A 25175-nucleotide genomic window follows, 5' to 3' on the forward strand; every position below is an offset into this window, starting at 1 on the left:
GAACCTTTAGGAGCTGAAACCTTTAGGAGGTGGAACCTTTAGAAGGTGTGGAACCTTTAGGAGGTGGAACCTTTAGAAGGTGGAACCTTTAGGAGGTGTGGAACCTTTAGAAGGTGGAACCTTTAGGAGATGTGGAACCTTTAGGAGGTGTGGAACCTTTAGGAGGTGGAACCTTTAGGAGGTATGGAACCTTTAGGAGGTATGGAACCTTTAGGAGGTGGAACCTTTAGGAGGTGGAACCTTTAGAAGGTGTGGAACCTTTAGGAGGTGGAACCTTTAGAAGGTGGAACCTTTAGAAGGTGTGGAACCTTTAGAAGGTGGAACCTTTAGGAGATGTGGAACCTTTAGGAGGTGTGGAACCTTTAGGAGGTGGAACCTTTAGGAGGTATGGAACCTTTAGGAGGTATGGAACCTTTAGGAGGTGGAACCTTTAGGAGGTGGAACCTTTAGGAGGTATGGAACCTTTAGGAGGTATGGAACCTTTAGGAGGTGGAACTTTTAGGAGGTGGAACCTTTAGGAAGTGGAACCTTTAGGAGGTGGAACCTTTAGGAGGTGTGGAACCTTTAGGAGGTGGAACCTTTAGGAGGTGTGGAACCTTTAGGAGGTGTGGAACCTTTAGGAGGTGGAACCTTTAGGAGGTGTGGAACCTTTAGGAGGTGGAACCTTTAGGAGGTGGAACCTTTAGGAGGTGGAACCTTTAGGAGGTGGAACCTTTAGGAGGTATAGAACCTTTAGGAGGTGGAACCTTTAGAAGGTGGAACCTTTAGAAGGTGTGGAACCTTTAGAAGGTGGAACCTTTAGGAGGTGTGGAACCTTTAGGAGGTGTGGAACCTTTAGGAGGTGGAACCTTTAGGAGGTATGGAACCTTTAGGAGGTATGGAACCTTTAGGAGGTGGAACCTTTAGGAGGTGGAACCTTTAGAAGGTGTGGAACCTTTAGGAGGTGGAACCTTTAGGAGGTGGAACCTTTAGGAGGTGGAACCTTTAGGAGGTATGGAACCTTTAGGAGGTGGAACCTTTAGGAGGTATGGAACCTTTAGGAGGTATGGAACCTTTAGGAGGTGGAACTTTTAGGAGGTGGAACCTTTAGGAAGTGGAACCTTTAGGAGGTGGAACCTTTAGGAGGTGTGGAACCTTTAGGAGGTGGAACCTTTAGGAGGTGTGGAACCTTTAGGAGGTGTGGAACCTTTAGGAGGTGGAACCTTTAGGAGGTGTGGAACCTTTAGGAGGTGGAACCTTTAGGAGGTGGAACCTTTAGGAGGTGGAACCTTTAGGAGGTGGAACCTTTAGGAGGTATAGAACCTTTAGGAGGTGGAACCTTTAGGAGGTATAGAACCTTTAGGAGATGGACTCTTACTAAAGGGACTTTGAGGGCTTTTTTACCTTTCCCCTATTTCCCTTTCTTTCTCTTTGCTTCCTGTGCGTGGATTAAATCAGCTAGCATTCTGCCCCTGCTGGCCAAAGAGTGGGCCACCATGTCTCTTTAGGATATCTCAATTCCCGGGGGTGGAGAGATAACTCCGCATAGGACTGCTCGCTCTACAATTACAGAGTTAGGATCCCAGAAACCACACAAAAACCTAGACACCAACACCAGTCACTCTAACTCCCCATCTGAGTGGGCCTTGCTGCCTCCCAGCCTGTCCTGTGGGAGATGAGGTAGCACTTGGATACAGAGAGTCACTCCTCTGAGGAGACAATGAAGAGAGAGGATCAGAAGAGAAAATACAGAGTGGCTGAAAAGGGTTCCCATCAGCCTCTGCGGGAAACCAGTGTGACCCCACCCCCACCCTCCACTGAGTGCTGAAAAAGCATTCTGGGAAGGATTCCTTAATGCTTGCCAGATTTTCTTTTCTCTGCGGATGGGGCCAGCTGGGCTTTCCACTGCCCCACCCTTGGACAACCCAGTGGACATGCAGAACCATAGGCATCCATCAGTGTGGCACTGGTACCCTCTGAACCTGATAGAAGATTAGTGGTCACACGCCTTACAAAAAGTCAGAAATTAACTTTTCAAGTCCCCCAAGACGATGCCGATTTTGTCTGCTTCAGCCTCCCACCCACCCACCCACCCTGCTCCACCCACTATAAAGAGAGTGGATTCCTCCGCTGCATGTGAGTTCTTCCACACATGGACATATCAGGTGTGTTGCTTTCTTTTCTTGTAGCTGTGACAAAACGCCTGACAGAAAGCAACTTGAGGAAAGAGGAGTCTATTTTGGTTCACAGTTTGAGGGTTCAGCCCATCGCAGTGCGAAGTCAAGGCAGGAGGAATTTGAAGCAGCCGGTCACGTTGTACCCACAGTCAGCAAACAACGGGAAATGAATACACATGTTCAGCTCGCTGTCTCTTTTGTATTTGGTCCACGGCCTCAGCACATAGCATGATGCCGTCCACAATGAGGATAATCTTTCCAACCTAGAAATTCCGACAGATACACCCATCCAGTTTCTTTCCATGGTGATTCTAAATCCCATCAAGTTGAAGAAGGTCAAGATCACACTGGAGAAAAGAAGAGGAAAGGTTCGGAGTTCTGCAATCAGTGACTTTTGACTTCCAGGGAAGGAATCAGAAAAAAGTGCTGAAAGGGTGTGCAAGTGGTTAGTAGGAGAGGTGACGACGCTGATGTAGTGTCACTATAAACCAGTGGTTCTCGAAGTGTGGGCCCAAGAGCAACATTGTGAGCATCCTCCAGGAAGCTGCAAACTCTTCAGTCACCACACCACAGCCTGGGATGGGACCCATGGTTTTGCAGGTCACTCTGGTGTCTTGTAATGGCCAAGAGCCTTTGTTAAAAGCTAGTATTCTCATGGTAGATGGGCAATGAGGGTCAACGCTACAGTCGATATTCGAAACTGTTGAGGTGTCCCTGTGGGCACAAACTTTTCTTACTGACCTTCAAGGCACGGAGGAGCAGACTGAAGTATCTTTGCTACCTAATTCCAGAGTCATCCTGGTAGACCCAGTACAAGGCTAACACTGATGCTTGGAGAATAAGCCACACACTGTGAAGTCCAAGTCTATTGTGCTAAGGCAGTTAACAAGATGGGGAAACCTTGGGAATCACGGGAAAGGAATAAAGCCCTTCACCCTGAGATCTGCTTTGCTGGGTCCAAGTCAAAATGTCAACCCGGCTGACAAAATCCAAAGGCACTGACAGACACTAGAGTCTGAGAAGGTTTCCGAGAGCAGCCCATGGACTATGCTTCTCAGAGCCAGAAGGTTTATGGCCTTGGAATTTAACCTTACAGCCATTCTCCTCTCTCCTCACCAAACCTGAATAATGAACCTCATAAAACAACTTAAAATCTCATTTCTAAAAGGTAAATTCTTTTAAGATATAAAAAGTTAGTAAACCAGCTTTTTTTAATGTTTGAACTTGGCTTAATCCTTGAACTTGGTTGTAAATTATAATCTTTAAGCTCTGTAACTTCCAAAGCCATGAAATAATGTATAATTCAGACACTGAGGAGTGGCTCCCTTCTCTCCTAAAGAGTTTGCACTATGCCTCGCATATACCTGCATGGTGCTACATCTTTCTTGTGAAGGCCTCCATTTCCTTCCCTCATCTCTCTTCTCCCCTCCCCTGCCCTCACTCTGGCCCTTGCATAATTCTCAAGTGTTATCTATTTCATTTCTACAGAATAAACTAACTTTCCTTCACTCTAGCTTGTCCTGAAATTCTTTTCTGTGGCACTGTCAAAGCCCCCCAAAGCTTTATCTGCATGGAACTCCTAAGGTTTCTGGTGGCAGTGTGGGGTGCATCTGACACTCCTTGGGGCTCTGGGCCCACAAACTGTCATTTGTTGATATTTGGCATGCTTGTTTTTTTTTTTTTTTATTTTCTCTTTTTTGATAGGATCTTGTGTAGCCCAGGCTGGCTCACACTCTCTATGTAGCTCAGGATGATCCTGAACCCCTGATCCTCCTGTCTCTGTCTCTCAAGTGCTGGGATTGCAGACATGCATGGCCACCCCTGGCATAAGCTGACATTTGAAAGCTTTGCTTGTACTCAGTTACAAATGTCATGTTTACTACAGTCTGTCAGAAACCTTACCCCTAGCTAAGCAGCCACTGGGATGCTAGAGAGGAAACATTCTAGGGGCTCAAGTTTTCCCAGACCCCCCTTGTCCTTATCCACTAAGTTCATTAGCCAGACGTCAATGTTGAGTGCCTTAGTTACTGTCTTCTAGGGGAGGAGAAGGATAAAATTAGAGTATGCACCTAGGGATCCTGTAGAGACTTAGGGAGAACATGGTCACCCAGCCTCTAAATCCAGGACACCTTTGAAGAAATCTTGACCTCAGACTTCCAGCCTCTAGAACAGAAAATCAATCTGATGCTTAAGCCAGCCAATCTGTGGCAGTTTATTGTGAAGCCCAAGGAAATGAAGGCATATGGGGACATGTTGCTAGTGGCTAGCATGCAGAGTAATGTGGAGTGACTGACTAACCAGGCTGGGCAGGAAGAGGTGCTGGGCTAGAAGGCTTCCACCTGGCCCTCTCCCCCAAGTGAGCACCCTCAGCCCCGGGCCACCATGAGGAAATCAGAGCCGTGGAGAGAGTGGGAGTCCTGGCCACAGCCCCAGTGAAGGCCCCAGCTGACAGCCAGATATAATTGTGAGGTGGGTGACTGAGCAAAATAGGAGCGGTTCCAACCCAGCCTCCCCAGCTGAGAGACGTGCTGTTCCTGCCGAATCCTGGCCAAATTGCCAATTCGTGAGCAAAATAAATGTTGCTGTTTTGAGCCAGTTGCTCTTGGGGTGTTTTTTTTTAAAGCAGCAGTAGATAAAAGGAGTATTACTTTTGAGGTATCAACAGCTTCTTTTGCTCCCCTGACCTTAAAGGCGTATTTCTCACCCGCATTGGAAAGATCCAATCAAGTCCTTCCTCAGTTATATCGCATTCACTCCCCTTTCCGTGGAGCTGGGGGCGGGGCAAGTGCAAGGAAACATGCTTTATGCTAATCGACTTCTGTACTATTTCATAATAACACAGTAATGTGTACATTGGCTATGATTTTATTTCAAGTGGAGAGTGAGCCTTGTATAAGTGAGCAGGTCGCTGCACTTTTATTTACAAATAAGGATGATGATGCGTGGGGTTTCTGTGTTTAGCTTTCCAGGGTTGAAACAAAATACCTGAGCTAGAACAGTTACAGGGAAGAAAGGTCTGCTGTTAGTTCACTGAGTCTGTGGCCACATTCATTTTGCACTTCTGGCAGCATAGCACCCCATGGCAGAAATTTCCTTGGAGGAGGACTGTCCACCCACCTCAGGCAGTAGTGAGGTAGAGGAATGGGCCAAGCTTTCAGGATGTCCTTCAAAAGAATGTTCCTGGTGACCCAATCCACTCAACACAGGCCCCTTCTTCTAAAGGATCCAACACCTCCTCACAATGCCAAGTGGAATCATCATGAAATCATAACATCTTTAGGCTATCTCTGTTCATTCTCACAGATGGTTAGAACTTCGTGCTCAGGTTTCCTTTCTGTTGCTCTTAAAAAATGCTCAGAAAGAACCAGTTTGCTTCAGTTCACACTTCTAGGTCACAGTTCATCACTGAAGGAGTCAGGGCAGGAACTCAAGACAGGAACCACAGAGGAACCCTGCTTGCTGACTCACTCAGAGACTCAGGCTCAGCCAGCTTCCATAGACACCCCATGACCATCTTCCCAGGGAATGACACCACCCACAGTGGACTGGGTATTTCTATATCGATTAAGGAGGGACACTTAAATCCAAGTAAGACATGCTACATACAATATTCTTCCTCATACATCAAAACAAATTTAATCCCTCATATTGTAGAATAATGCTGAATTATAAAAAGTGGGAATTTGTGGGTAGAAAGAGGATTTCATCATCTGCTACACAGAAGAATCTTTGAAGTTGATCCAAGATATTGTGTTTTCTGTATTGGCATGTTTCTGTGCATGTAATGGGGTTGTATGTGTGTGCTCTCATATGTGTGAATACACATGTATTTTCAGGTTCAGGTGTACATGTGCACATAAGCCCATAAAAGTCCCAAGAGGCTAAGATTGGGAGTCTTCCTGGATCACTCTCCAGCCTACACATTTAGACAGGGTTTTTTACTTGACCCCAGAACTCCCTTATTGAGCTAGTCTAGCAAGCAACACTCTCCAGGGATCCCTTGCTGCTTTTCAAGTGTTGGAGACAGACAGGCTACTGCACCTGTCTGGCATTTTTGTGGGTTTCAGGATCTAAAGCAACAAGTCATTTACCCTCTAAGCCTGTTGCCTCTCTTTTTGTTGTTGTTGTTGTTGCTCTTTGAGGGTTTTGAGGGAAGAGCTCCTGTAGCCCAGGCTACCCTTGAACTCCAGATCCTCTTTTCTCCACCTCCCAAGAGCTGGATTATTGGCATGGACATTCATTCTTTCTCTCCTTTTCTCCAGCCCCCAATCCTATCTAATTTTTTCTCTTTTTCTTTTTCTTTCTTTCTTTTTGGCCAGGGCCTCAATATGTTTTACACGTTGACCTTGGAGGAACTCACTCTGAAGCCAAAGCAATACTTGAGCCTACAATCCTCCTGCCTCAGCTTCTGAAGCAGCCAGGAATCCAGGCTTGTGTCCCAAGTCTTGGCGACATCACTAATTTCTCTTTCTAGTCTGGTCACAATTACCCACCCACAGAGCCCTTCTCCAGAGATCTTGTCTCCACCCTTCCAGGGGTGAAGTTCTCTCCCCTTTGGTAAACAGACTACACGGGTCCAACACAAAGCTCCATGCAACAATCTGGGAACAGCTTCTTCTTAAAGTCTGCCTCAAAGGCTCCGGGCTCCCTGCCCTGCTCTCAGCCTCATCTTGACGCTCCTACTCATGTTACTTGTTTCTGTTTCTTTCCCTTGGAGCTCACGAAACTGGCAAGAGCTGCACTGTTTTCTCTCCTCTTTGCCGCCTTGAAGAATGCAGAACCCACCTCCAGAGGCCCAAGTGCCAAAGACAACAGTGGGCAGAGGACCTGGAGCCAGTTGTCCTGTACATGGCATCTCAGTCTTATTGTGGCAATGTCCTCATGTCTACAAAGTCCCCAAACTGCAAGACGCACAAGAGGGCTACTCAGTGTACCAGTCATCATTCTCCTTGCTGCAAACTGGGTATAAGCCCAGACCTTCAACCCAGGCTTGGGCAGTCTACTTTGACAGATCCAGTGGATGCCACCAATGAGTGGGAGACAGTCGTGAGGCAGAATAAACTGACAGGAAACTGAGAGGACATGAAAAGGGAAGGAAACCCCTTATCCTGGGGTGTAACTTACTCCCTCTGCTTACTAGGAGTCACGAACCTTCCCAACAGCAACTTCACTCAGCAAGTGAAAGCTAACCTCAACCAACCAGAACGCCTAAGGGGATGGAGAGACCTGACCTTGGAAATTTCTCCTCCGATCCCCACATGCCTGCCATGGCACATGCATACCCCCTGCCCCACTTCCCATAGATTAAATCAATAGAGTCAAACTTACAGAGATAATGTGGGAATGTGTGCTTTACCAAAGATAACTCAAATGACCAATAATAATTAAATATATACTTGTAGCCAGAATGTTTGCAACCTTGAGTTTTCTCTTGTCCCCAAAGCTAAAATGTTCACCACAGAAAATGTCTTTTCGATTTCACTCACAAAAGAAAACTATTTTTTTAAAAAAAATAAATAAGCCAGCTCACATATTTTTAATGTGTAAATTTTTCTTTCGTCTCAAGCTTCTCTTATTCTGTAAAACCTGATGAATATCACATCTATTGAGGAATTCAGCTTAACAGAATCATATACAAGTACTTGGGGACACCCAAGCACAGTCTCTCCAGAAGCACTCACTTATCCATATCTTAGGTTGATATCTTAGTTATCATATGACTGGATCTGGATACTTTAAAAATTCACCAACTTTGCTTTCCTTTAGTTCATTCTGAAATTCTCTTCTGATGTGTCATTAAGGAACCAGCTTCACCTGAGCGGAGGTCCTTCAGGGAGAATAGAACTCAGGCTGCTGGTAGAGTTGACCAATCTACCAGTTTATTCTATATTCCAAAGTAATCTTCCCAAAGAGATGTCAGGTTCTATGCCCTGTGGCACAGAAGAGCCAAGCACCCTTTGTATGACCCTCAGGGGCCTGAGAGCACTCCTGCTGTGACTGTGTAAATGTCACAATTATCCCCCCCCCCCCCAGGAGACTGCCCTGCTGCCACCTCACCACACATTCCCAGTACTGACTTCCAACATCCTTGCCAAGTGAAAACAGGATTATTTTTTTCATTTGCATTGCAAAATAAATCCTTTGCACAGCAAAGCACAAAATACACCCAAGTCCAACTTATACAACCAGAATGCACAACACAATCTGCATGATAATGTTAGGATGGTCATGCTGAGGACGTAGAGGTAACTTTTTTCAAGTCCTTGCTAAGTACTCAGCAATCTAACCTGCACTTTCTATAAGATCCTGAGAGGGAGTTGCTGTTGTTCAACTATTTCTAGAGAAGGAAGTAGAAGACAGAGAAACAGAGTAACCTGCTTCAGGACTCCAAGGGGCTCAGAAGCAGAGTCACAACCGCTCCACTACTGGAGTAGCCAGGCATCCAGGAGGAACTTTTCGTAGCATTGCAGTCTCTCTGTTACTTTGGTGTGACTTTGGACCTTCAGTTACTGGTTATTCAAATTTGGAAAGCCATCTGGTTTCTGGGGAAACCAAATAAAAAGAGGAGGAGGAGGAAGGGGGTAGGAGAGGGAGACGGAGGGAGCAATGGAGGGAGGAAGAGAAGGGGAGAGAAAAGAAAAGCAGGAGAGAAATAGAGGCTTGGGGTAGCAGGGAGGTAAGAGAAAGAGCACAGCCCATGCTTTGTGAGGCACAGCAATGTTAGCTGGGTAAACATCCTACACTCTCAGGCCTGATGGACATCATTATGGTCCTTCCTCAAAGAACAGAGAACACAGCTACCAAATGATACAGTTCTATACCCAGAACAATTTAAGTCAGCCGTGATTGATACAGTATTCATCGGAGCCCAGGTATGGAATCAGCCTGGGTGTGTGTCAGCAGACGGACAAAGGAATGTGCTATGTTTATACAGGCACACACTGTGGAGAACTGCTCATCTCAAAGGACAAAACTGTGCTTCTTGTAAGGAAGTGGATGGAACTGGAATCAGTGTGCTAAAATAAACCAGACTCCGAAAGACAAATACTGGGGTTTCTCTCACATGCCGGAAGGTAGATTTTTAAAGGTATTAGGACCTGAAAGTAGAAAGGGAATGATTTAGGGCAAAGAAGTGAACCAATAGGGAGAGGATGAGATGGCAAGGAGAGGTAATGAAGAAAATGATGAAAATAGATAATCAGCACTCTGATTATTCCTACAGATTCCCCTTGGGTACAATAAAGTCAGTCCACACATGTGAATCCTGAGTCTGGCCACTTCCAGTTCTCTGGTGCCTTTAAAAGTGCATGGTGTTAAAGTGTGAGCTGTGTTTGGAGCCTCCTGGTTCATCCTTTTCTTAGCCCTCTCATTTATTAAGCACCAGGTGGATCGGGGCTACCAATGGCACCTGCAATAGAGGAGGCCTGGTGGCCCTCAAGGACAGTGATGAGTGCCCAGCAGAGATACCACACTGAAGCTGGGGCAAGGTCTTTCTTTAGTTTTCCTTAGGATGTTAGACTAAGAAAGAAACCAAGCTTGTTAAGTCTCTCTCATTGGGAGTTCTTGGGACATCCCAGTTGCTTCCTTCGGGAATCTTAGGGAAACACTGCACATCCTTCTGTCAGACACACACGGGTCTGACCTTAATCTCGGCATAGATGGCACACTTCATTTTATTTCTCTAAGGGAAATAAAGGCTGTTCCTCCTCCTCCTTTCTTCCTCAGGCTTGCTGAGGAAGCTTGATTTGATCCCATGACTGTTATAGATTAATAAATTCTATAATGGAAAGGAGCTGATATAAATTACGCTTCAGACAAGCATTATTAGGAGAGTTCTAGCTATCCCAGATAACATCATGAGAATCCTGAAAGGGAGGGAGCATTCAGTTTTGGAGCTGGCGCGCGCGCGCGCGCGCGCACACACACACACACACACAAACACACACACACACATACACACAAAGGAGTGTCCAAAGCTATGCATGAGAGCTTTCACACCATGAGACCTAACCAATGTATCAAGAGTCAGAGGAAAGCACTGGATAAGAATAAAATTATAACTCACAGTTGCTTTGGTGAACTAGAAGTGTGGCTGAGTTCAATACCCAAGATGTGACGCTAAGAGAGAATCAACTCCTAAAAGTTGTTCTCTGACATGCACATGCCTGTGGATATCATACATACATACACACCAAAAAGAAATCAATAATTTAATAAAAAATTTAAAGTAAAAAAAAAGTTGCTTGTAGGGGCAAGGAAGCTCACTCTCTCTCACCTGCAAGGGAAAGGAAGGGCCACATCAGGCTTTCCTATCAACTTGGTTCGGAGAAAGCTGCAAGGAGCCTGGCCTGATTTTGGAGAGAGAGTGTAGCAGCTGGAGAGTGTATGACCTACCAGCGACCAACCCATGCTTTTGAACCAAGCTCTTACCTCAACTGCCCAGCAATGGAGCTAATCCACCAAGCCATGCTTCGGGATCGATGACCACAGGATGGCTGGTTTTCCTTACTCAGTCTCTAATCAGGGCAGGGAGGTTGGGGGACTCATACCTGTTTCCTCGGCTATGAAATGTGGTTGTACTGAAATTGGACGCTGTATCCGCCATGAACAGTTACTACACCTGACTCAAGGTGGATGCTGTGTTAAAGGGAAGTGTACAAGTGCAGCATGGAGTTGGTAGTCAGAGCAGCAGGATGAGGTTGTGGTATCTTCCAGACTAGGATACAAGAGGAAATGTTCCAACCACTCTGTGCTTGCATGGGAAAAGGAGCACTAGAGGGTAAGTAGACATAAATATGACAAATAACACTTGCTATCAGTTTGCTTGAGCTATCCCAGCAGCTTCCCTTACACATTAACTCATCCCCTTTGAATCCTTGGAAGACTCCCATGAAGAAAGCTCCTCTACTAATGGCTAATGGTCCCCACTGACAGTTGAGGGAACTGAGGTTCAAAAGGTCAAGGCAACTCGACTGATATTTGTAGAGCCAGAAGGCCAGACAACCGGGACCCAAATCATGTCTGTCAGTCCCCAATGTACACATGGGGAATGTGGTAACCTTCTCCCTGACCTTCCTACCTCCAAAACCAGAAGGTCAGCAGGATGCTGTGGTAGAGTGTAGGGGTGGGAGGAATGGAGGTTGGGAGTGGGCTCAGCTTTTGTCTCTCAGAATCCATGGATCATGACCCTGAAGTAAGTAGACGAGCCTCGGCTGAGCAGGGCTGCTGCAAAGCCTGCTATCGGCTTCATTTCATCAGGCTGCTGGCGCCTGGCACAGGAAATTAAAAGCAACTCGTAGATCACAGAGCTCAGTGCCAAGTGATCTCAGACAGAACCATCCCCCGTCCCCTCCCTACTTCTCCTTGGGCAAGAGCATGGCTTGTCTGTCACTGTGGGTGGCTGAATTTGTGCAAGGGTCGCTGGGATAAGCTGCCATGGTCACTAATGCCCCACTGGCAAACAGGGAGGTCCTTCTTTCAGACGCTACCTTATACTAACAGTGGCGTGTGTGTGTGTGTGTGTGTGTGTGTGTGTGTGTGTGTGTGTGTGTGTGTGTGTGTGTGTTTGCTCTGTTTCTTGGTTTTGCTTTTTTGAAACAGAGTTTCATGTATTCTCAAGGTTCGAAGGAAGGAAGGTTCAAACAAAGGAGTGGCTGTGTACCTCAGGATAACTATGAGCTTTGATCCTCCTGCCTCTATGTCCCAAATACTGACATTACCATCACACACTACCATCCAGTTTATGCAGTCCTAAGGATGGTACCCAGCCTGTGCACATTTGGTGAGCTCTCTACAAACTGGGTTGCATTTCCAGTCTTCTGTAGGTATTCTAAACCTACTCGGGTTGGCAATGGAGATTCAGATTATTTCAACAAAAAAGAGAGAAGGGGACAGAATTCCAGACCTGGGATCAACTCAAAGAAAAAGTTTGGAGGTGTGAGGGACCCAAACACACAGGTTCCTGCTGTTAAAGAAGTGCCCAAAAGGAAAGAGAAAGGCTGGGGATTTTAGGCTACACACACACACACACAGACACACATACACACACACACACACACACACAAACACACACACACAGACAGACACACACACACATACACACCCACACACACAGACACACACACACAGACACACACACACAGACAGACACACACACACAGACACACACACACAGACACACACACACACACAGACACACACACACAGACACACACACACACACAGACAGACAGACACACACACAGACACACACCCACACACACAGACACACACACACACACACAGACAGACAGACACACACACACACACACACACACACACCCTTACCAGGCACAGGCTGAAGCTTGGGTAGTTCTATCCACCAGCCTATTGTGAGATGGGAATCAGCACATAGTGGAAGTGCTTTCACACCCATTCTTCTGAAACCAATAGCAGATTTGCCTGCCCATAATGTCCCGTGAGTATGGGAGTGAGGTGTTTCTAGATGCCTGGCATCCCTTCTGTTGATCTTTATAGCAAAAGCACCTCATTTCTCTTCTTTCAAGTTTCCTCTTACCTTCTAATAGAAACAGATGGTTCATTGTGACATTCTGATCTGCCCAAGCCAAGGGTGGAGGCAATGACCACAGTGGGTCCTTGGACTTCTACATAGAAGCCGCCATAGTAGAGCAAGCAGTTACACTGCAAGACGCATCTGACATGGTGCTTATCCCTTTGAGGCCCCAGATTGCATGTATTGAACAACCATCATTCCTGCTTACTTTTCCAGAGAATTCCCATTAATTTACTGCAACTACTTGTTTCCTGTATGCTTGAGTTGGGGTCCTCTGCCTGGAATTCGCTCCAGTTCTGTTACCTGTTGTAATGGTGAACATTGGCTAGGTTTAGAATAGCCATGGAGAGACTGGGAGTGTAGCTCGGTTGGCTGAGTGCTTGCTTAGCATGAACAAAGCCCTGGGCTCCATTCACAGCAATGTTACACTGGCTTGGCATGCATATGTACATGGTTGCACGTACCTAGTGTCTCACCATCCTGTGTGGCTTGCCTTTGCCAAGAAAAGCAATATGCTTGCCCCTCAATTTCTCTCTGCTCACCTTTCCCTAATAGCATAAAGTTTAGGAGCAATCAGTCTTTCTTGGAGTGAGAGAAAGGTTTCCAGAACCCTCACCACAGAAAAATGCAATCAAATATTAAGATCTCCCTGTTCTTACAACAGTCAACCAATACAAATTCCAGCTTCCAGTTTTTCCCCTAGCTCTCTGTTCTTCTATTCTTTGAGTGCCCTCACTGAAATTCCTTACACATTTTATGTCAAAAGCACTGGTGATATCTCACTCTGTCTTGTGCTAGCCTTGTCTCCAGGGCTTCAAGACAAATCTGGACGAAAAATCGTTCTGATACCAGATGTTAGCGCGCTGTCCATTCACTACTATGAGTTCTACACACATAAGGTTGGAGACAGGCCACATGACACCATTTGTGGCTGCTTCCAGGCATAAGAATGACAGCTCTGGGGGCAGGAAAAGTTCTTATCCTTCTACATGAATTCATGTTCAATTAGAGGCAGGAACTCAGGCCCTTCCACAGCCTGTGATTGTTTTCACCTAGAGGCAGACAGCCTTCTGTGGGACTGACAAAGGGAATTAGATGTTAGCTGAAGGATGGAGACCAGAGTAACTCTGGGGGCATCTGAGGGGAGCCCGAAATGATCTCTTGCTGGGTCTCTCCATTGTTACTCTGTGTATGCTAAACCTAGCCAGTAGCTTTGGGACCCCAAGGATGTGTGATATCTATGTGGAATTTGCCCCTCAGTGTGCCCACCAACCCATGATCTTGGTGTTAGCCCCAGAGTGGATGGTATAGAAAGCTGGTATATTCAGTCTCTGGAACTCATGCTCCTTGATAATCATTCATTCAGTAAACCTATCAAACTCCATCCCTGGGATAAGAAATGGGATGAAATAAAAAATAAGGGCCAGCTATTGTCCATAAAAGCCTAGAGGTCTTGCAGAACATGCTGGGAGGAAGCAGAAGGTGACTCAGAAGTGGGAGGAGCTCTAGGTCACATGGTTACATAGCTATGGAGAGCCTTACACAAACCAAAGCTTTGCCTACTCCCCAGGATTTAGGAAAAATAAGGTATATCTCTTCAGGCAAAAAGAAAGCTCATCTTGAGAATTGGACAGTGTGCTGGGAGCCAAGAGGACAGAAAAAGTGGATAAGAACCTGGTAGAATGGTCAGCAAATAGTATCACTCAGTGAGGATCCATCAACTGAATGCTCCCCAAACCAGAGAGCATGGTATATGCTGTGTCGAATCCAAAAGAGGCGTGTGGCCATTTGGAAGTCAAAGAGCATCTTCAATAGAGAGACGTCATTTGAACCTGGTCTGAGCTGTGCCATGGATGCACCAGAAGCAAGAGAAGATCAGGACGTTAATGGGGGGCTGAAGAGATGGCTCAACAGCTAAGAGCACTGACTGCTCTTCCAGAGGTCCTGAGTTCAATCCCCAGCAACCACGTGGTGGCTCACAGCCATCTGTAATTAGGTACAATGCCCTCTTTTGGTGTGTCTGAAGACAGCGACAATGTACTCACATATATAAAATAAATAAATCTTAAAAAAAAAAAAAAAAGGACCAACACACACGAAGGTTCCATGGCTGGAGTAACAGTGAGTAAGAATGGATGGGAAGAATAAAGTAGGGAACTGGCTGGGGTCATGAGGACTAGTGAGGATAACGCATGAGATTAAGAAGAGTTCAAGAGGAACAACTGAGGCGGATGGCTCTTCGGGGCAAGAGATTCATTAAGAGTTACTCACAAGGGTGGAGGAGACAGTAGCTCAACAGTTAAGAGCATTGACTGCCTTTCCAGAGGACCCTGTGTTTGATTCCCACCGCCAACACGGGAATATCAATCATCTGAAACTCCAGTTCCAAGGGATCTGTTGCCCTCTTCTGGTCTCTCTGGGCAACACATGCATGTGGTACATAGACACAGATGCAGGCAAAATAACCATACCAATCTCAAAAAAAAAAAAAAACAAAAAAAACAAAAAACAAAAAACAAAAAAAAAAAACACAAACTGCTTAAAGAGTTATTGGCACTATAGATAGATAGACAGACAGACAGACAGCATGACAAATGCTCTGAAATGTCAGAGCCACAAAGCTAAATGGAGATCCTTTCTTACAGGTTTCAAAGAAGTCCATGTCAGGCAGTGGTTCCAGCTTTCAGTCTGCCTGTCTATGATTCCTGGTAGGAAAGAAGAGGTTCATCCCTGTACTCAATGTGTGTTCAGCATGCAGAATTTACCTGGTTGCCTAGGGTAAGCTTCACAGTCAGACTTTCTGGAAAGGGGGTTATTATTTTCCTGTAGCAAAGAGAATTAGAGTCAGCTATGAGAATGGACACAGACAGACAGACGGAGAGGTAAACAATTTGTTTCAGGTGAGTGTGGCCTGCTCTAGCCTAAACCTAACACTGAGCTGTCAGCTTAGGAAAAGGTATCTGGGCCACACAGCCTACAGTCTTGTTTGCCAACTCAGCTTGCATGCGAGAAACAAGCAGCCCTGCCTTTCAGGTGACTGTGCCTCGGGTAGCTCTGCTTCCACAATAGCAATGCCTGTCATTCCGCCCTTACCTGATAACACAAGAGACAAGACTGTGGGCTTTAAGATGGGACCCCAGGCTCCTATCTGGGCAATCCCACTTTCTCCCAAGAGATATGGAATCAACTGAGCCTCCCTAAGTCTCAAAAGTTTTATTTCCAAACTGCGGTTCACAATGCTCCCCATCCCCACCCCAGGGAGTAAGTAAAAGACTAAGTTAAGTCATGGGCATGCAGAGCTTAATGGGGGAGTGTTTAAGAATGGTTGTTTTGTTAATGTTAACATTCTGTTTAGCATACAGCTCATTTCTACCCACCCCCTACTGCTTCTGAATGAAGTTAACTTAGGGCCACCAGTTCTGTAGTAGTACATCAGAACAGCCAATAGGTTCACACTTGATGTTGTAGAATGATATGGACCACGTGCCTCACCCAGACTGGAAGGAACCTCTAGATAATTGGTTCAATCTTCCTCAGTTTACCCTGTAGAACCTGAGGACAGAGACACCACAGCCACTGAGAGAGAAAGGGGGTTAACCTCTTTACCTCTTACCCCTGTCAATGTTCCATACACAGCTGACCACCTCCGGCTTGATGTTGCCAAGGGCAAGGGCAAGAATAAATCAAGTTCAAATGCCAACTTCGAAAAGCCAAGTCCTGCAGAGTGTGTGAGTTCGCCCAGGCCCTGCCTTCCTTGGCAAGTCTAAGGGGCCTGCTTTGCTGTCTTCACACTCTGTCCAAACTTTCTGCAGGCTCGCTCTGAGAATAGATCTGCCCGGCAGCCCTCCTGACCCAAACAGGAGATAAGCTCTCCTTAGCCTCGTGTCAGTTTACAGTGGGAACAAGGCCTGGGGACAAGGCCAGAGCTAGCAGATATCAGACGGAATGTTTTTGTTTCCCTCTCTTGTCCCCAACAGAGGCCGTGAGCCACCTTGACCTCACCCTAGCAATGGGATGTTCCTGCCAATAGCTGTGGAGCCAGTCCCTTATCTGCTGGTGGCTTTAGGCACCCAAAGCTTCCCAGAATTCACCCACTTTGTCCAGGATGGAAGGGTGACTGAAGCAGGGATGGGGGGTGGTGGGTAAAAAGAGAGGGGTGGGTACTGGGGGATGACTAGGGGAGGGTAATGGGATGACAAGAAAGGGCTCTCAATAGGAGAGCCATGACTATTCTTTTCCTGAAACTCACCCCATACTTCCCCAAGCACACCGATGTAGAGGCATAACTCTCCTGGACAGAACAAGCCCCCTGAGCACTCATCTGCCACCCTCAGTGAGACTCAGAACATCTGCTGAACCTACCAGCAGACCAACAGAATCCCTCATGCAAAAAAAGGCCTAGTACCCTGGTTATCTGCCTACCAATAATGTGCCCCACTCATAGTCAGCCAGGCTGTCAGCCATGGTGGATGAAAGAGATGGTGACTGGATGAATCATGTTCTCTCTCTCTCTCTCTCTCTCTCTCTCTCTCTCTCTCTCTCTCTGTCTCTCTCTCTCTCTCTCATCCCCCTTCATTCCTCAAATATACCAAAACCACTGATTTCCCAGGTACAGGCTCAGCATTCAACAGCACAAATGTGGGAGGGGTGGGCCACCTCAAATTGAATTTGGTATCAATTCAATTGCTTATTAGCAACAGGTAGCTGTCAGGATTCAAGTCGTATACTACTTCTCAGGCATTGCTTTAAACAAATCTATGAGTTTATTAAGACCCTTGGATTGTGAACTCAAAGTGGCCTAAAGGGAATTCAGATTTTCATATCCTTGAAGGCCAAGACCAGAAGTATCTTCAGGAAATCAAATGGCAATCCCATTTTTCCCCCTCACCATTGTCATTCCAAAACTCTTAGCTCTCTGCCACTCCACGCTTTCTGTCCATTCTTTCTGATCCCCGATTGGATACAATTCCTTGTTATAGAGTGGAATAGCCTTCCAGTGAGACAGAGACCATTGTTTCTTCCCATTTACAGCAGAAGCAGCCGATAGCCAAAGACATTCCAAAAGGAAAATAAATAAATCTTATTGACAACCTGTCTTAGTTAGGATTTCTACTGCTGTGATGAAACACCATGACCAAGAGCAACTTGGGGAGAAAATGGTTTATTTACCTTATACCTTCAAATCACTCTCATCATTAAAGGAAGTCGGGACAAGAACTTAAACACATGACACAGCTCAGACCGGGTTCAAATGTTCTTCTATTCTTTGAGTGCCCTCACCGAAATTCCTTACACATTTTATGTCAAAAGCACTGCTGATATCTCACTCTGTCTTGTGCTAGCCTTGTCTCCAGGGCTTCAAGACAAATCTTAACAAAAGAGCATTCTGATAGCAGATGTTAGCACGATGTCCATTCACTACTATGAGTTCTACACACATAAGGTTGGAGACAGGCCACATGACACCATTTGTGGCTGCTTCCAGGCATAAGAATGACAGCTCTGGGGGCAGGAGAAGTTCTTATCCTTCTACATGAATTCATGTTCAATTAGAGGCAGGAACTCGACCCTCTAGGAACCCAGGCCCTTCCACAGCCTGTGACTGTTTTCACCTAGAGGCAGACAGCCTTCTGTGGGACTGACAATGGGAATTAGATGTTAGCTGAAGGATGGAGACCAGCAGTAACTCTGGGGCCATCTGCGGGGTGCCCGAACTGATCTCTTGCTGGGTCTCTCCATTGTCATGCTGCTGGGTCTCTCCATTGTCACTCTGTGTATGTTAAACCTAGCCAGTAGCTTTGGGACCCCAAGGATATGTGATATCTATGTGGAATTTGCCCCTCAGTGTGCTCCCCAACCCATGACCTCAGTGTTAGCCCCAGAGTGGATGGTATAGAAAGCTGGTATATTCAGGACCTGGAGGCAGGAGCCGATGCAGAGGCCATGGTGGCGTGCTGCTTATTGGCTTGCTTCGCATGGCTTCTCAAACTGTTTTTTGTTTTGTAGTTGTTGTTGTTGTCGTCGTCATCATTGTCATCGTCATTGTTGTTGTATTTTTAAATAGAATCTAGATTCATCAGTCATCAGACCAGGGATGACATCACGCATAAGGGGCTGCCTTCTCCCCCTCAATCAATAATTAAGAAAACGCCTTACAGGTACGCCTCCAGTCTGGCCTTACAGAAGCATTTTCCTAATCAAGATTCCTTCCTCTTAGAATACTTCAGATTGTGTCAACTTGACATAAAACTATCCAGCACACAGTCCTTGGGATGGTTAGCATTGACTGGATTAGGGAACATCTACACAGTACAGACAGACCTCGAGATGTGAGGACATTTTCAGAGATGTTTAACTGGGGATAGATGATACTCCTCAAATGTGGGAGATGCCATCCCATGATCTGGGGTCCTAGATTGGTTAATGCACTTGACACACAAGCCTGATAACCTGAGTTTGATACCGCTGTGAAAAGAGAAACCAACTCTCCAAAGTCATCCTCATACATCTACAAGCATCACACACACACACACACACACACACACACACACACACACACACACACACACACACGGGAGTGGGGGGCAGATAGACAGACAGACAGAGACAAAGACAAAGAGAGATAACTAGTACAAATTTTCAAAAGAAGTAAAAGAATGCCAGATGAACAAGAACACCTCTCTCTCTCTCTCTCTCTCTCTCTCTCTCTCTCTCTCTTTCCTGATCCACCTACATGTGAGCAAGCAGCCTCATGATCCTGTTGTCACAGCTAAGCACTGTGGTAAGTTGGTCCGATGCTGTTTGTATTCTAATGCTAAATACTGGTTACCCCCAAAGAGCAGATCCTCAGGTACTCAAGGGATGCCATGTGAACCTTCTCCCCAAATTATCCCTGATTGGTAAATAAAGATGCTGACAGCAAATAACTGGGTATAAGGAATGTAGGCAGGGTTTAGGTTTCCCGAGCTTGGGATCTGAGGAGAACCAAGAGGGGGAAAGAGGAAGGAAAGAGGAGAAGATCCACGGGGTAAGAATCATAAAATCATAGCCATGAGGACTGGCCAACTGGAGTTAAGAGCATCCCAGATGAAACACAGTAAGTAATAACTCAGGGTTATCGATAGTAAAGTAGATTCTCATAGCATAGAGGGTAGGTATCTGCCCAGCCCTTGTGATGATTAAGGCTTATTGTAAATAATAAAAGGTGTATGTTTATTATCCAGGAACTGAATAGTCAAAGATAGTGTTGAAGACCCAGATTGAGACTAATAATTTTGCAATTCCAAGTCTTCCCCATTGAGAAGAACCACATTATTAAATTTGAGTCAAAACAAATCCTTCATCCTTTAAATTGGCCATGACAGTAATAGGGAAAGCTAGTATGTCTCCACAGCTCACAGGTGGGGTGCGAACCCAAGTTCACTTGATTCCACAGAATGTACTTTTTCTACAAGTGCATTCTGCCTGAAAACAGCTAATTATGACTCAGCTAAGTGGTACAAGGGTGAACTAGTCTTCCCTTTTTACAGACAGAGTAAAGCTTTGCCCAAAAGGGCAGAAGCAAGTACCAAGACATGAAACTGTTTTAGTGGATCCATCATGAGCACATCCTCTGCTTCCAAAATGGCAGAGATGCTGGAAACCAAGGATACCACTTGTCACAGATGCTACAGCTGCCAGAATGAAGTCCCAAAGACAACAGTTTTAGCAACACAGGGGACTCTAGTGGCCAGAAAGAAGCTGCTTCATGGTACAGAGACCCAACAACATCAAAGGGTCTGCACTGAGACAGCAACTGATAGGATCTGACTGGATTTTAGTTACAGGGAAACAATAATTACATATAAAATTAAAATTAAAGAACAATTAAAGAGGATTGAAAAACATCTGGACAGGAGAGCAGTTACACATGAACTCACAGTGGTTGTGACAACATCACGAGACCTGTGCAAACTCCAAGTCAGGCAAAAGCCCATCATGGGGAGGGGACGTGGGTATGAAGCCCCACCCCTAGCTGAGGAGCTGTTTATAATTGCTAGCTTCTAGGAGAGGGAGAGTATACTTTCTTTGAATGTGTGATCCCTAGTAAGCTGACCATGTTCCAGAAAATATCCACAAGTCCAGCAGTATTTGGGCAGCACAGACTCGACTTGATGGGTTAAGAAACAAAAGGAGGATCTAACCCTGCAAAAGTAGGGAGCAGAGGTAGTGACCTGTTTGGGAAGTATTGGGAGAAGGATGGGTATGATCAAAATACATCGCACAAAATTCTCAAAGAATGGTGCTCTTTAATTAAAAAGATCAATGTGCCATAAAAACTAATGGATATCTTACTTGCAGAGAGAAATGTTCAAGAAAAAAAGTGCCATTAATAACAGCAATAAAATGTCAACTTGACCAGTTGAAATTCCGAATGGGAGAAAATGAGTCTGGAGTTCAGCAGAGCTCCCTGTGAGTTTGGGCTCCCTAAAGCTCACTTCCCACCTGCTCCTCATGGGACCCCTCCTTCCTCCTGCCTATATGTATTGTCACACACGTGTTTGGCCACTTGTATGTCTCATTTCACTAGATACAGTACTTGGTTGACCCAGTGCACATGAAGCCAAGGGAGCCTGCCCTTGGCTTAGAGACTCACATGTGGATATGAGGAAGGTGTGGTCCCCTGCAGGAGGCTTTTTTTAATTATTAATTATTTTATTTATTTACATTCCAAATGTTGCCCCTCTTCCTGGTCCCTCTTCCCTGAGTTCTTCACCCCACCCTCCTCCCCTCTGCTTCTGAGAGGATACTCTCCCACCCACCTACCTACTCCCACTTTACCCCACTAGCATCCCCCTTCCCCAGGGCATCAAGTTTCTACAGGATTAAGCACATCCTTTCCCACTGAGGCCAGACAAGGCAGTCCTCTGCTACATACATAGCAGGGCCCACGAACCAGCCCATGTATGTTCTTTGGTTGGTGGCTTAGTCTCTGGGAGCTCTGAGGCGTCTGGGTTAGTTGATGCTGCTGGTCTTCCTATGGGGTTCCAATCCCCTTCAGTGCCTTCAGTTCTTCCCCTAACTCTTCCATAGCTGACGGAGACAGATGCAGATTTTTACAGCCAACCATTTGGGGTGAGGTTGTGGACCCTTGGCAGCAGGATCTTAAGCTGGGATCACATGGATAGAAAGAGGCAGAGGCAGCCAGGCTCCATCAACCAAGATCAGTCATGACTCAGGCAAGACAAGATGTCTCTCCCAATCTCTCCTAAAGTCAAGGTCCTGTGGCTGCAGCCCAGTGACAGAGAGGGCAACCAGCACCAGGAGGTGGCGATAGACATGAGACATTCTTCAAAACTAGGAATCAACCATACCTGCTCTCCACACAGGGCTCCTTCGCTTTTACTGAAGAGAGCTTGAGCTGTGCTTCTGACACTGGCAACTAGAACAGACCTTGCTAGAGAAATTCCCATCCATGCTTCAAGTAGGGTGGGGACACGCTGTGAACAGAGAATGGCTATCATCATAAAACTTCACCTTCCTTGGAAGGAAGCTCTTTTTTTGTCCTTCTTAGAAAAGTAAAGGGTCCCTAGAAATGTCTGTAATTTCAGAGTATCGTGTGTGTGTGACCCGTGTGTGTGTGACCCAGAAATGTTAGTAATTCAGAGTACCATGTGCGTATGATGCACAGAGGAAGTGGCAGAAAGAATCTTGGGTTCTGGCAGTTGTCTCTCAAAAAAGAGAGCTCTCTGTGTGTCTCAGGAAGACTTACCCACCAGAGCCCTTCACTAACCTTTCCTTTCCTGCCTGCTTTCCCTTTATTCCCATGGGGGGCTTCTTGTGCCTTTAGCCTTGGGTCTCCTCCCTCTTCCGTTGGCCTCCCTGGAAACAGTTCCATTTTCTTCATGGACAAGAATTTCTCACTGAAGCTGGAGCTAGGCTGGTGTCCTGCAAGCCCCAGAGACAGTCCATCTCTACCTCCCACAGCAGTGAAGTTACAAGAGCATGCCATGTCACCAAAGCTTTACATGGGTGCTGGGGACTTGAACTCAGGTCCTCAAGCTTGTGCAACAAATGCTCTAAATCAGGGAGTTCCTTCCTCACTCTCTAGGGGAGTCTCTAGCCTGGTGAGCTAACTTTATTTATAGACTTTTCCAACCCCCGCATCATCTAACAAAGGCTGCTGGGGAAGAGGTAAAGTATTACACCACCTCTGGCAGGTCACTTGAAATTGGACTTGAAAAGCCTTCAAATATACTTCCAATTTTCAGCACACCACTTTCAGTTTCAGAGCATGGACAGCTCCATCAACCATCAACCATCAACCATGAAATGAACCTCTCTGTGCCTCGGTTTCTTCATCCCTAAAACAGGGGTAACACAGGACTACCTACCTCACGACTGGCTGTGAAGAATGAATACAACATCTGGATTGTCTCAGAATAGTGTGCAGCATATGGTTGCATGTTATATAAATGCTAACTAGGTACTCACAGATACAGAGATATTTCAGCGATGTTTTAATTAGCGGAGTTTTATAAATGTCTGCTAATAGGTCGTTGGCTAAAAATAATTACGTGTGTATGGGATAGAAAATGACATAGCCATTTTAGAAGAATATCTAATGATATTAGGAAATGTTCACCAAAAAGTTGACAGTAGGAACCAGATTTCAAATAGTATGAACAGTTAAATATAACTTGACAGTATGATTGACAGGTGTCCCCATGTAGATAATCTAACTGTCCTACACAAGAATCAAAGCATGGCTTCACAAGGCTGTCCTCAAGTTAAATGCTTGATCCTTCTGCCTCAGCCTCCCAAGTACCCATGCCAGGCATCCGTTGCCACGATCCACTCACAAAAGACTTGTGAACGGATCACTTTTTAAAGGTTTACTATTTTTATTGTTTTAATTATGTGTATATATCAGGCTATGTGTACGCTGGTGCCTGCTGAGATCAAAGGTCTCAGGCCCTCAAGAGCTGGAGTTCTAGGAAGCTGTGAGCCTCCTGACATAGATTCTGGGATTTGAACTTGGGTCCTCTGCAAGAGCAGTGCATTCTCTTAACTGCTGAGCCATCTCTTGAGCTCCAGCATGTGCCACTTTCAAATTAGAAATTAGCACCACATATCCTGTTTAAAAGGCATTTTGATCACCCGTATAGAGGAAATGACCAAGTTTATTGGGGTTGTTTTTCCAGCATGTTCTGTGTTATTTCCCTGAAAGATTGAAATGGAAAGCCAAACGCTCAGGATTTGACAGGACATAGAGAAGTAGGAGAAGACTCCAGAGTGAGTTGGTGCCCAAGAAAATGCAACTGGGTGGAGAAAGAGAGTGTGGGGACAGGATACAGGGCACGGGAGACAGAAGAGGACCCCTTTTCCTCTATGGACAGGCTTGGCTGTGGTGCTGTGTATACATAGCAATGATACATAGGAGCCTGTAGCCTCGCTCAGTGATGCTTTGATACTGGGATTCCCTTTATGCGTGGCACCATCATTTTTTTTTCTCCTCCCCATCAGTCTCCGTATGAGCTGGGAGGAGCAGACTCATGCAGAAGAAAGCACCCAGCAGAAGGCTGCTAACATATGTCATTGCCAAAAGTCCTGGCCGTTCAGTTTCTTCCCTCTGTGTCTGGAAAGGCTTTGGATCTGGTGGCTCATCTTCTTTAGCCGGTAGCACGTTTCTCCACACATCCTGCACCCCATCCATTCAGCAAGCTCTTATTGAGTTCTTATTACCTGCCAAGTCCTAGGCTGAGTACTTTCCATCATTTACCTCTTATCTGGAGCCTTAAACAAATGACTCGGGTGCTGTTATTAGCAAGCCTTTTACAGATAATGGATTTGAAGCTCAGAAAAGGTATTGGCCCAAAGTCACCCAGTAAGTTATTAGTCATCACCACTATCAGAGAGTTTACAGAGTCTCTCCTCCAAGCCAGGCACTGAACTATGAGCTTTATAGGCATGCTATAGTAACTTGTGGTGGTGCTGAGTGTTCTTGACTAAAAGAAGAGAACATGGACATAGGGAAGGAGGGTATTGGGGGATATGAAGTGGGGAGATATAAGCAAATACCTACTCACCCTAGATGGGAATCCGATGACAGATCAAACTGACAGTTCTTCCAAAGTCCAGCTTGGCAAAATAATGAGTTTACTTGCATTACTTAACAAAAGGATAAGTGAGGGTTTACTTATAAAAGCCTGGAATCCCAACCCTGCACACATGATGACTCATGAAAGCTACAACCCTGGAATTCTATGCAAATTCTCAGCAATTCTTACCAGTTCTGTAACCTTGGGGAGGGAGGAGCTTTGTGAATCTGGTAAATTTCAGTAACTTCCTAAAACTTGTGAGTTATTTACTTTTTGAGCCTCCCTCCAAAATGGGATGTATCAACACACAAGAAACTACTACACAACAAAGGGTTCCTTATCCCAGGCTAAGTGGCTTTTGGGAATGGGGAAAATCTATACTGAAGT

This window comes from Rattus norvegicus, chromosome 10, assembly GCF_036323735.1.
Source record: "Rattus norvegicus strain BN/NHsdMcwi chromosome 10, GRCr8, whole genome shotgun sequence".
Lineage (NCBI taxonomy): Eukaryota > Metazoa > Chordata > Mammalia > Rodentia > Muridae > Rattus > Rattus norvegicus.